General features: G+C 44.1%; 1 protein-coding gene across 2 annotated transcripts in view; it reads right to left on the bottom strand.

The window, feature by feature from the left end:
* Positions 1-12,500, bottom strand: part of LOC143039462 (uncharacterized) — a 60,169-nt gene that overhangs the window by 29,769 nt on the left and 17,900 nt on the right. The window contains exon 1 of one of the 2 annotated variants that reach the window (XM_076209556.1): positions 1-1,036. This exon is cut by the window's left edge and continues 448 nt beyond it. The exons of the other annotated variant lie outside the window; for it this stretch is intronic. The gene's annotated coding sequence lies outside the window, so the exon portion shown is untranslated. Of the gene's footprint in view, positions 1,037-12,500 lie in introns of those variants that run through there. 2 annotated transcript variants of the gene reach the window in all.

Here is a 12,500-nt window from a genome sequence, read left to right as displayed (position 1 = left end):
GGAGGAGTAGCAGTGGAAGAATTGTAGTTGTTCTTCCGCTGACGAAGGCGCTGCAGGAGGGGGTGGGTCTTCGGGCTGGTGAGGCGAGGATCGCCTCCTTCGGACTGATATGGTTAAAGGGCCGCCGCGAAGGGACGGCGGCGGTGGATTGGCTAAGGCAGCCCCTGCTGTCGCTGAAGGTTGAGCCAGTAGGGGCGCCGTCCTGAGAAGACAGATCCCAGGCACCTCGCCGATTGCTCGAGGGCACCGTCAGGACAGAAGAAGAGTAGGGCAGGTCGCACGAGTATAAGCCAGCACGACCAGGCCGCCGGCAGAGTGAGCATGGACCTCTGATCACAACGCACCTTCTAGTTCAACTGAGCCACTGTTGCCCTGTCCCACCAGTTTTATCATTTTATGAATGAAAGCGTAACCAATAGGAGCGCAGCTCGAGTCGACGTCATAGTTGGCGTCGGGACGAGAAGGGCACAAGTCGCGAGGGCCCAGAGCGGGTGGGATTCTCGACCTTACGGACATTTGCTCTGTCACTTCTTCCTTTTAAATTCTCATGGTTTTCAATGTGTTTGTTTGTTTCGAGAGCGTTTTATGAATTTGTTCTTTCTCACTACCGACAGAGATGTTGAAGAAGACCTGGAGGAGGAGGAGGAGGAGGAGGAGGGGAGGAGGAGGGAAGCTCCAAAGCGAGAGACAACAGGAGGAGGAGGAGGAGGTAGAGGAAGTGGAGGAGGAGGAGAAGGAGGAGAATTCTGCGTAGCAAACTCCATCCACTTTTATCTTCGTCACTGCAACTCTCTCTCCACTTCTATCTCTGTCTACTTCTTCTCCTCCGTCTCTTCTATCTCCTCCTTCACCTCCTCCATCTCCTCCTCATGCTCCTCCTCCACCTCGTGCGGGTGAAGACAACTTCGGCTCGGTGTCCAAATATGGACATGCTCGACGAAGCCGAACCCGGCCGAAAACATGACGTCATATCTCTGCAAGAATCACTTGTGTCTGTGAGAGAGGGAGGGAGAGGGAGGTGAAGAGAGAGGGAGGGAGAGGGAGGTGAAGAGAGAGGGAGAGAGAGAGAGAGAGAGAGAGAGAGAGAGAGAGAGAGAGAGAGAGAGAGAGAGAGAGAGAGAGAGAGAGAGAGAGCGAGAGTCTCCTTAGCTTCAAGACTCATTTCATGACATAACATACGTTATTGTTGTTGCTGCTGTTGTTGTTGTTGTTGTCATGCAACGCGTCGAAGGTAAGTTCCTTGCCTCCTTTGTCGTGTTGGCTTTACCGGGAGTTGACGGGGGGTGGGGATGGGGGGGGAGGGGACTGTGGTGGTGGTGGTGTGGGGGGGGCGGGACCCCACGAGTCTCGTGCCGGGAGAAGTGCCACCGCCGTCGTGTCTGGACCCCAACTGGCACCCGGGGGGACCCAGCGCCGCCTTATATTTGACCCGAGATTCGCAAGGTCAGGGGTCCGGAGGGGATGGGGTGGGAGGAGGAGGTGGGCGGTCGGGGGACCAACCGTCTTACATAACAAGGAAGTGGGTGGGAAGGTGGATGGGGTGGTTGGGATGCGTTAGGGTGGCGGAGGGTGTGTTGGGTCGAGTAGGGAGGATGCGTAAGGTGCCCCAAGGGTGGGGGATGGGGGTGGGAGAGAACGAAAGGGTGAATTTGGGTGGGTGGGTGGGTGGGAGGGTGAGATCTGTTGGGTTTTGTAAAGTACGAAAGGAAGAGTGTAACGTAATATTAGATATTACGTCATATGTGTAATTATGTTATAGAATTGTGTTCCTTTGTATTACATAACTATGTTCATATTTCTTGTCTATGTATGTATTGTAACAATGTTAAGCAGTAACGCCCGTCCATTATATGTAATCTCGCCTACGTGCGGGGAGAGGTGCGCACTCTTGTAGAACAAACAGACAAGCGAAATCCTGAATAGTTCGGAGCGCACAGATTTGACAGTTACTAAATAAATAGATTGTTCAAGCGAGTCGAGGGTCCTAAAACTACCCATGTTGACGTGTTAACTTACCCTCCTCCCCTCCTTTCACTCTCCGCACCCTTAACCGGAAGTATCCGGCTTCCGGTCCAATGGTATATAAGCGGTGGAAACCGCTCATTCCTTGTCATTTTTCGCTCTATTGATCTCTTGATAAGAATACAAGTTTGGACTCATGAGACGATTGGTGTGAAGTGATCACCCTTTTTTGCCTACATTACGTGTCTGATATACATTGCATTACTTTACTTATATTTGTACTTATTACTTATTCTGATGCATGTTCCTGATCTCTTTGTACTTAGATAGTACCATATTGTATACTTATCTTGTTTCTTATTTGAACGATAATTTCCATATTCTCGTAATCATGTAACGGTCCCATTGACCCTACTGCCCATTCTCTTTTGTGTTGATTGCCTGTAAATATTTTCCATTAATAATTTCGTTTACTAGTTTTATCGCTAGTTTAATATTCCTTTCCTGGAATCTTCTTTGTTACCTTTACTTCTAGTCTTACGAATTATCTAGGCCCTGACCAGATAGTTCAGTCCTACAGTGGCTTCTAGAAGTGCGCTGGTTCTTAAGCACTTAGACGTTATACGTAACGTCTCTTCACATACCAGCAGCCCGTAACAAAGTGGCGACCTTGCCAGGATATTGGATCAGGTATTTAACACATTCTTATAGAGATGGATGATATAGTTCAAGAATTCGTTCAAAATCCCAAGGTAAGTTTCTTAAAGAAACAAACTAAAGACACTTTGATAGAAATAGGCAAGCACTTTGGAGTAGACATTGATACAAGTTTACGAAAGAAAAAAATACTTCAGGAACTTGTTGAAAATCTGATCGAAGATGAGATATTATCTCCAGAAGAGATTACAGCTATACAAATTCCTTCAAATAGGTTAGAAATGGAGGCACGACTAACCGAACTTAAGATTAAGGAGATTGAATTAAAGGTCAGGAGAGTAGATTTTGAGGAGGAAGCTAAATTGAAACAAATGCAAATTGAGGCAGAATTTAAAGCTAAAGAGGAGGAAACTAAACTGAAACAAATGCAAATTGAGGCAGAATTTAAAGCTAGAGAAGAGGAAACTAAAATCAAATTGGCAGAATTTAGAGCTAGAGAAGAGGAAGCTAAGGTGAAACAAGTAGCTAAAGAGGAGGAAACTAAACTGAAACAAATGCAAATTGAGGCGGAATTTAGAGCTAGAGAAGAGGAAGCTAAAGCGAAACAAGTAGCTAAAGAGGAGGAAACTAAACTGAAACAAATGCAAATTGAGGCAGAATTTAAAGCTAGAGAAGACGAAACTAAAGTCAAATTGGCAGAGTTAGAATTAAAGAAGGCAGAAGTAGAAGCTAGGATTGTTGATAGACAACCCGTAGTTCAGGAAGGTCGTATAGATATTTCCAAGTATGTAAAACTTTTACCCATATTTTCAGAGGGAGAGCCAGAAATTTTCTTTCTTCAGTGGGAAAAATTGGCGCAACAGTTACAAATCCCTAAAGAAAATTGGCCATTAATCATTCAAACACAATTTAAGGGTAAGGCTCAGCAAATTTATACTTCTCTTTCAGAAGCAGAAAGCGAGTATGATAATATGAAAGCTTGTATTTTAAAAGCTTATGAACTAATACCAGAGGCCTATAGACAGAAATTCCGTAATTATAGGAAGACACCTCAGTTAACATACGTAGAATATGCGGCTCAACAAGAGAGGTTATTCAATAGGTGGTGTTTGGCTAGTGAAACGGACACCTTAGATAGACTTAAACAGTTGATTTTATTGGAGCAGTTTAAGAATACCTTAGAGACAGATCTTAGGATTTTTATAGATGATCATGTTCCCGAAACTTTAACTAAAGCTGCTGTATTGGCTGATGAGTTCACACTAAATCATAAACCTAAGTCAAGACAAATGGAATCCCAAAAGTCAAAGTCATATATTCCAGATTCAACAAAATACTCTGATCCTTGGGCCCCAAAGAAACGCTTTGAAAATCAGTCTAGCCCATCACATTTCAGTTACAGGTCTGATTTCAATCAATATCCTCCAAACCAACCTTGGCAAAGAATGGAAAGGTTTAAGACTAATCCCCCTGTAACTTGTTCATATTGTAAACAGGTTGGCCATCACATTTCTAATTGCAGAAAGAGACTGACACCCTCATTCTCCAATAAGACACCAACTCTTGTAAGTAATATAAAATCAGACGATTCAAAATCCTCTATTCAGGATACACTACCAAAGAAGCCGGTATTGTCAAGTAATGTAGAACCCCCCTCATCAGATCATGATCCTTGTTTCAAACCATTTGTATCTTCAGGAACTATATCTCATAGTAGTAGTTCACAACAATATCCTATTTCCATACTCCGAGACACAGGAGCAAAGCAAAGTCTGATTTTAAATTCTGTCTTGCAGAATCTGGGTGAGTCATATACAGGTTATGATATATTGATAGAAGGAGTTGGAGGAATTATAAAATGTCCATTACATAATGTTTTCTTGCGGTCTGATTTAACAACCGGAATGGTTAAAGTAGCAGTAGTAGACTCTCTTCCCATAGTAGGAATATCCTTATTGTTGGCCAATGACATCGCTGGAAGCAAAGTCATTTCTCCCTTAATAACAAATAACCCTAAGACCTCAGTAGAACCTTCAGATAACTTACAGTTGTTTCCCGCTTGTGCTGTAACCAGATCTCAGTACAAGAAATCTGAAGAGGAGACTTATAATTTAGAATCCCTATTCTCCCAAACTGACCCATCTTCTTCTTCACCAGTTTCTCTATCTAGAGCAGAATTAATCAAAGAACAGAAGTCAGATCATTCTCTTAAAAATTTGTACGAGATTGTTTCATCTCCAGAAGAAGTTGAAAATATGTCACGAGGTTTCTATATAGAAAACGGAGTCCTAATGCGAAAATGGAGAGCATCCACCGCAACCGCTGACCAGCCATGGCAAGTAAGGAATCAAATAGTCCTCCCTCTTAGTTTCAGGAATAATGTTCTAAGATTGGCTCATGATACTCCCTTAGCAGGTCACTTAGGGGTAAGAAAGACCTTGTTCAACATAACCCAACATTTCCATTGGCCCACGGTTGTCAAAGATGTTGCCCAATATTGTAAAACATGTCATACATGTCAACTTGTAGGTAAGCCCAACCAGAAAATTGTAGAAGCTCCACTCCATCCCATTCCTGTAATGGAAGAGCCATTTAAAAAAGTTCTTATTGATTGTGTAGGACCTTTACCTCCTTCAAGTAAAGGAAATCAGTACATTCTCACAATCATGTGTATGAGCACTCGTTTTCCAGAAGCCATTCCTTTGAAAAATATTAAAGCACAAAATATCATCAGAGAAATGTTGAAATATTTCACTATGGTAGGATTTCCTAAGAACATTCAAAGTGATCAAGGAAGTAATTTTCTTTCCAACAAGTTTAGAGAAACTCTTGTAACACTAGGTATAAATCATGTAACTTCCTCCGCCTATCATCCTCAATCACAAGGTGCTCTAGAGCGCTTTCACCAAACGCTCAAGACAATGTTAAGAATCTTCTGTGCTGAGAACACTCGAAATTGGGAAGACGGACTCCCCTTTTTGTTGTTCGCCACCCGAACAACAATTCAAGAAAGCCTTGGATTCAGCCCGTCAGAATTAGTCTTCGGTCATGAAGTCCGTGGTCCCCTAAAGATACTTCATGAACAATGGATGAAAGAAGAACCACCTGTTCCTTCTTTGAAATACGTGTCCCAGGTCACCGAGAAGTTGTTAGAAGCTTGGAAGTTGGCAAGAGAGAACTTGACGAATGCTCAACGAGTAATGAAAGGTCGGTATGATAAAAATTCTAAACTTAGAACTTTCTCTCCAGGAGATCAAGTGTTACTTTATCTTCCCATACCAGGAGATCCATTGCAGGCTAAATACAAAGGACCCTATGAAGTCTTGTCCAGAGCCAGTGATCTCAACTACATAATCAAAACTCCAGACAGAAGAAAGAGTTCCCGTCTCTGTCACATAAATACCATAAAACCTTATCATTCCCGAGATCCAATTCCAGCTTGCAGCTCTACCACAATAGAATCCGAAGAGCCTCCTGATAACCTGCCTAATCCTCCTGAGATTCCCTTGGAAAACTCTCAGATACTACAAAATCTTCAGATAAAAGTAGGACACTTATCTGAGAAACAAGGTAAAGACATTCTTTTCCTCTTAAGAAGTTTTCCAAAATTATTTCTAGATTCCCCAAGATTCACTTCTTTGATAGAACACGAAATAATTCTAGACTCGCCAAGGGCTATCAAACAAGCCCCTTATAGAGTCAATCCAAAAAAGAAGGAGTTCATAAAAGCAGAAATAAACACTCTGCTTCAACAGGGAATAATTGAACCCTCCAGTAGTCCTTGGGCATCTCCTTGCATTCTTGTCCCTAAATCTGACAATTCTTATCGCCTGTGCATTGACTACAGGAAAATCAATGCCCATACTAAGGCCGATGCTTTTCCTATCCCTAGGATAGATGATATCAAAGACAGTCTAGGAACTGCCAAGTATGTATCCAAGTTGGATATGTTAAGGGGATACTATCAAATCCCTGTACACCCTCGCTCAAGAGAAGTTACCGCTTTCATTACGGAAGAGGGATTGTTCCAATTCAGAGCAATGCCATTTGGGCTTAAAAATGCCCCTGCCACTTACCAAAGAATGATAAGTAATCTTGTTGCAGGATTGCCAGGAGTAAAAACTTATCTAGATGATGTGATAATATTTAGTCAGTCTTGGACAGAACACATTGAACACCTAAATAATTTCTTTTATAGAGCAGACCAAGCAAACCTTACCATCAATTTGTCCAAATGTGATTTCGGACATACACAGGTCCCCTATTTGGGATTTAAAGTTGGAAATTCCCAAGTGTTTCCAATAGACGCCAAGATAAAAGCCATCAATGATGTACCAACACCCACTAATCGTAGAGAGGTACGTCGATTCCTTGGAATGAGTGGCTATTATCGCCGTTTTTGTCCAAATTTTTCAGATGTAGCAGAACCATTGACTGACCTGTTGAGAAAAGACCACAACTTCGTGTGGACACCTACCTGTGAGACGGCCTTCAAAAACCTGAAGTCCCTTCTCACTAACGCACCAGTTCTAAGGGCACCCAATTTCCAACGACCCTTTCTTCTGCAAGTCGACGCCAGCGACACCGGTATCGGTGCCGCCCTCTTGCAAGAACACAATGAAGTTCTTCACGCTATCGCCTACTACAGCAAGAAGCTGTCCCCTGCGCAGAAGAACTACTCAACAATTGAGAAGGAGACGCTCGCTTTGGTCCAGGCCCTTATCCACTTCGAAGTCTACCTGGGTTCCTCAACTACCATTCAAGTATATTCGGATCACAACCCCTTGAAGTTCCTACAGACTATGAAAAACAAGAATCCGAGACTTACACGTTGGAGTTTATTTCTCCAACCCTTTAATCTAACTATTCATCATATAAAAGGCGTCTTTAATGTTTTAGCCGACGTCCTTTCTAGAACATAGCTTTTCAACAGAAAGTGAAAAGCTTTCCCAAACGGTGGAGGTGTAACGTAATATTAGATATTACGTCATATGTGTAATTATGTTATAGAATTGTGTTCCTTTGTATTACATAACTATGTTCATATTTCTTGTCTATGTATGTATTGTAACAATGTTAAGCAGTAACGCCCGTCCATTATATGTAATCTCGCCTACGTGCGGGGAGAGGTGCGCACTCTTGTAGAACAAACAGACAAGCGAAATCCTGAATAGTTCGGAGCGCACAGATTTGACAGTTACTAAATAAATAGATTGTTCAAGCGAGTCGAGGGTCCTAAAACTACCCATGTTGACGTGTTAACTTACCCTCCTCCCCTCCTTTCACTCTCCGCACCCTTAACCGGAAGTATCCGGCTTCCGGTCCAATGGTATATAAGCGGTGGAACTCGCTCATTCCTTGTCATTTTTCGCTCTATTGATCTCTTGATAAGAATACAAGTTTGGACTCATGAGACGATTGGTGTGAAGTGATCACCCTTTTTTGCCTACATTACGTGTCTGATATACATTGCATTACTTTACTTATATTTGTACTTATTACTTATTCTGATGCATGTTCCTGATCTCTTTGTACTTAGATAGTACCATATTGCATACTTATCTTGTTTTCTTATTTGAACGATAATTTCCATATTCTCGTAATCATGTAACGGTCCCATTGACCCTACTGCCCATTCTCTTTTGTGTTGATTGCCTGTAAATATTTTCCATTAATAATTTCGTTTACTAGTTTTATCGCTAGTTTAATATTCCTTTCCTGGAATCTTCTTTGTTACCTTTACTTCTAGTCTTACGAATTATCTAGGCCCTGACCAGATAGTTCAGTCCTACAGTGGCTTCTAGAAGTGCGCTGGTTCTTAAGCACTTAGACGTTATACGTAACGTCTCTTCACATACCAGCAGCCCGTAACAAGAGTGACCAAGGACTGGGATGTGGGGCTCAAGTTAAGGTACACAGGAGTAAGTAGGATGTATGTAGGGTTGTTTGGGGTTAGGGTGGGCCTGGTTAGGTAGACTGGGTTAGGGTGAGTTTGATGGGTTAGGGGTTCTTTTGTTGGAAAGGTGAGGGGTTGGAAGAGATGGGGTGAGATTTTATTTTATTTTCTTATTTCATATTATCTATTTATCTATTTTTTTTTTGGGGGGGGGCATATGGATAGGTGCTCTTGGGGCAACCTGGACTAGATGAGGTTATCTAGTATACAGTATACTAGAATAGGTGTTGAGGTGGGAGGGGATTCCTAAGGAACACCTGTAGGTTGCACTTGCATGTGTTAATGAGGTGCTTAGGTGAGAGAGAAGACTGGATTTTTATCTTTAATTTTTTTCTTGCCCTTTTAAGAATTAGATATCGTTAGCATCATTACCGTTATCATTATTATCATTACTATTGTCATTGCTATTGTCATTACTATTATCATCACTGTTATCATTATAATTGAATCACAATGGCAAAAGCCGACAAGACTATGAGAATAAACACCTTGTGAGATCGAAACCTTTATTGGTACTACGTTTCGCTTGTTACTTGAAAAAGCTGTAACAAGCGAAACGTAGTACCAATAAAGGTTTCGATCTCACAAGGTGTTTATTCTCACATCATTATAATTGTCATGATTTGTTTCGTTATCACTACTATTACCGTTATCGTTGCTATCACCGTATCATTAGTACTTCCGTTTTCTTTACGATGACCTTTTTCGTAACTATTACAATTTTCATTACTATAACCATTTTCGTAACTATTACCGATATCATTACTCTTATAGTAATGAAAACTATAATGACAACGGCAAAGCTAGTGACAACGGAACAGCTAGTGACAACGGAACAGCTAGTGACAACGGAACGGCTAGTGACAACGGAGCGGCTAGTGACAACGGAACGGCTAGTGACAACGGAACGGCTAGTGACAACGGAACGGCTAGTGACAACGGAACGGCTAGTGACAACGGAACGGCTAGTGACAACGGAACGGCTAGTGACAACGGAACGGCTAGTGACAACGGAACGGCTAGTGACAACGGAACGGCTAGTGACAACGGAACGGCTAGTGACAACGGAACGGCTAGTGACAACGGAGCGGCTAGTGACAACGGAGCGGCTGGTGACAACGGAACGGCTGGTGACAACGGAGCAGCTAGTGACAACGGAACGGCTGGTGACAACGGAACGGCTAGTGACAACGGAATGGCTAGTGACAACGGAACGGCAAGTGATAACGGAACGGCTAGTGATAACGGAACGGCTAGTGATAACGGAACGGCTAGTGACAACGGAACGGCTAGTGACAACGGAACGGCTGGTGACAACGGAACGGCTGGTGACAACGGAACGGCTGGTGACAACGGAACGGCTGGTGACAACGGAACGGCTGGTGACAACGGAACGGCTGGTGACAACGGAACGGCTAGTGACAACGGAACGGCTAGTGACAACGGAGCGGCTAGTGACAACGGAACGGCTAGTGACAACGGAACGGCTGGTGACAACGGAACGGCTGGTGACAACGGAACGGCTAGTGATAGCGGAACGGCTAGTGATAGCGGAACGGCTAGTGATAACACCACGGGTAGATATAATGGCATGGCTAGTGATAACGGCAACGTGAACTGTAATAGTAAAGAAATTGGTAAAAATAACAAAAACTATAAAAGTAACGAAAGTGGAAGAAGTAACGAAAATGGTAAAAGTAACGAAATAGCAAAAAGAAATGGTAATAGTAACGAACTTTGCAATAGGCACGAGAACTGTAATAGTAACGAAATGGAAAAACGAAATTGGTAATAGTAACGAAATGGTAAAAGTAACGAAAACTGCAATAGTAACGAAATGGTAATAGTAACGAAATTGTAATAGTAACGAAATTGTAAATAACGAAATTTGTAATAGTAACGAAAATGGTAAAAGTAACGAAATGGTAAAAGTAACGAAATTGGTAATACTAACGAAAACTGTAACAACGAATATGGTAATAGCAACGAAATGGTAAAAGTAACGAAATTGGTAGTAGTAACGAAAACTGTAAAAGTAACGAAATTGGTAATAGTGACGAAAAATGTAATAGTGACGAAATGGTAATTGTAACGAAATGGTAAAAGTAACGAAATTGGTAATGGTAACGAAATAGCAAAAGTAACGAAATTCGTTATAGTAACGAAAACTGTAATACTAACGACATTGGTAATAGTAACGAAATTGGTAATAGTAACGATGATAGAAGTAACGAAATGGTAACAGTAACGTAATGGCAAAATTAACTAAATTAGTAATAGTAACGAAAACTTTAATAGTAACGAAATGGTAATAGTAACGAATTTGTAAAAGTAACGAAATGGTAAAATTAACGAAATTGGTAATAGTAACGAAGACTGTAATAGTAGCGAAATTGGTATAAATAACAAAAGTGCATTGGGGAAGGAATAAGGAGTAGTGTGGGGGAGGAGTGGTGGGGAGGAGTGGTGGGGAGGAGTGGGGGGAGGAGTGGGGGGAGGAATGTGGGGAGTGGGGGAGGAGTGTGGGGAGGGGAGGAGTGGGGGGAGGAGAGGGGGAGGAGTGTGGGTAGCGGGGAGGAATGGGGAGGAATGGAGAGGAATAGGGAAGGTAGTGGGGGAAGGAGTAGGGGGAGCAGTAGGGGGAGTAGTGGGGTAAGGCGTAGGGAGAGTAGTGGGGTAAGGCGTAGGGGGAGTAGTAGGGGAAGAAGTAGGGGGAGTATTGGGGGAAGGAATAGGGGGAGTAGTAGGGGTAGGCTTAGGGGGAATAGTGGGGGGAGTAGAAGGGGTAGGCTTAGGGGGAATAGTGAGGGGAGTAGTAGGGGAAGGAGTAGGGGGAGTATTGGGGGAAGGAATAGGGGAAGTAGTAGGGGTAGGCGTAGGGGGAACAGTAGGGGAAGGAGTAGGGGAGTAGTGTGGGAAGGAGTAGGGGGAGTAGTGGGGGAAGAAGTAGGGGGAGTAGTAGAGAAAGGAGTAGTGGGGGAAGGAGTAGGGGGAGTAGTGGGGGAAGGAGTAGGGGGAGTAGTGGGGAATGAGTAGGGGGAGTAGTGGGGGAAGGCGTAGAGGGAGTAGTGGGGGAAGGCGTAGGGGGAGTAGTGGGGGAAGGAGTAGGGGAGTAGTGGGGGAAGGAGTAGGGGGAGTAGGGGGAGTAGTGGGGGGAAGGAGTAGGGGGAGTACTGGAGGAAGGAGTAGGGGGCGTAGTGGGGGAAGTAGGGGGAGTGGTGGGGGAAGGAGTAGGGGGAGTAGTGGGGAAGGAGCAGGGGGAGTAGTGGGGGGAAGAGTAGGGGGAGTAGTGGAGGAAGGCGTAGGGGGAGTAGTGGGGGAAGGAGTTGGGGGAGTAGTGGGGAAAGAGTAGGGGGAGTAGTGGGGGAAGGAGTAAGGGGAGTAGTGGAGGAAGGAGTAGAGGAGAAGTGGGGGAAGGAATAGGGGGAGTAATGGGGAAGGAGTAGGGGAGTAGTGGGGGAAGGAGTAAGGGGAGTAGTGGGGGAAGGAGTAGGGGGAGTAGTGGGGAAGGAGTAAGGGAAGTAGTGGGGAAGGAGTAAGGGGAGTAGTGGGGGAAGGAGTAGGGGGATTAGTGGAGGGAAAGAGTAGGGAGTAGTGGGGGAAGGAGTAGGGGGAGTAGTGTGGGAAAGAGTAGGGGGAGTAGTGAGGGAAGGAGTAGAGGGAGTAGTGGGGGAAGGAGTATGGGGAGTATTGGGGGAAGGAGTAGGGGGAGTAGTGGGGAAGGAGTAGGGGGAGTATTGGGGGAAGGAGTAGGGGGAGTAGTGGGGGAAGGCGTAGGGGGAGTAGTGGAGGAAGGAGTAGGGGGAGTAGTGGGGGAAGGAGGTGGGGGAAGGAGTAGGGGGAGTAGTGGGGGAAGGAGTAGGGGGAGTATTGGGGGAAGGAGTAGGGGGAGTAGTGAGGGAAGAAGTAGAGGGAGTAGTGGGGG

The sequence above is a fragment of the Oratosquilla oratoria genome, chromosome 26 (genome assembly GCF_046742065.1).
Source record: "Oratosquilla oratoria isolate Oo_2021 chromosome 26, ASM4674206v1, whole genome shotgun sequence".
Lineage (NCBI taxonomy): Eukaryota > Metazoa > Arthropoda > Malacostraca > Stomatopoda > Squillidae > Oratosquilla > Oratosquilla oratoria.
This window is presented reverse-complemented; position numbering and strand designations above follow the sequence as displayed.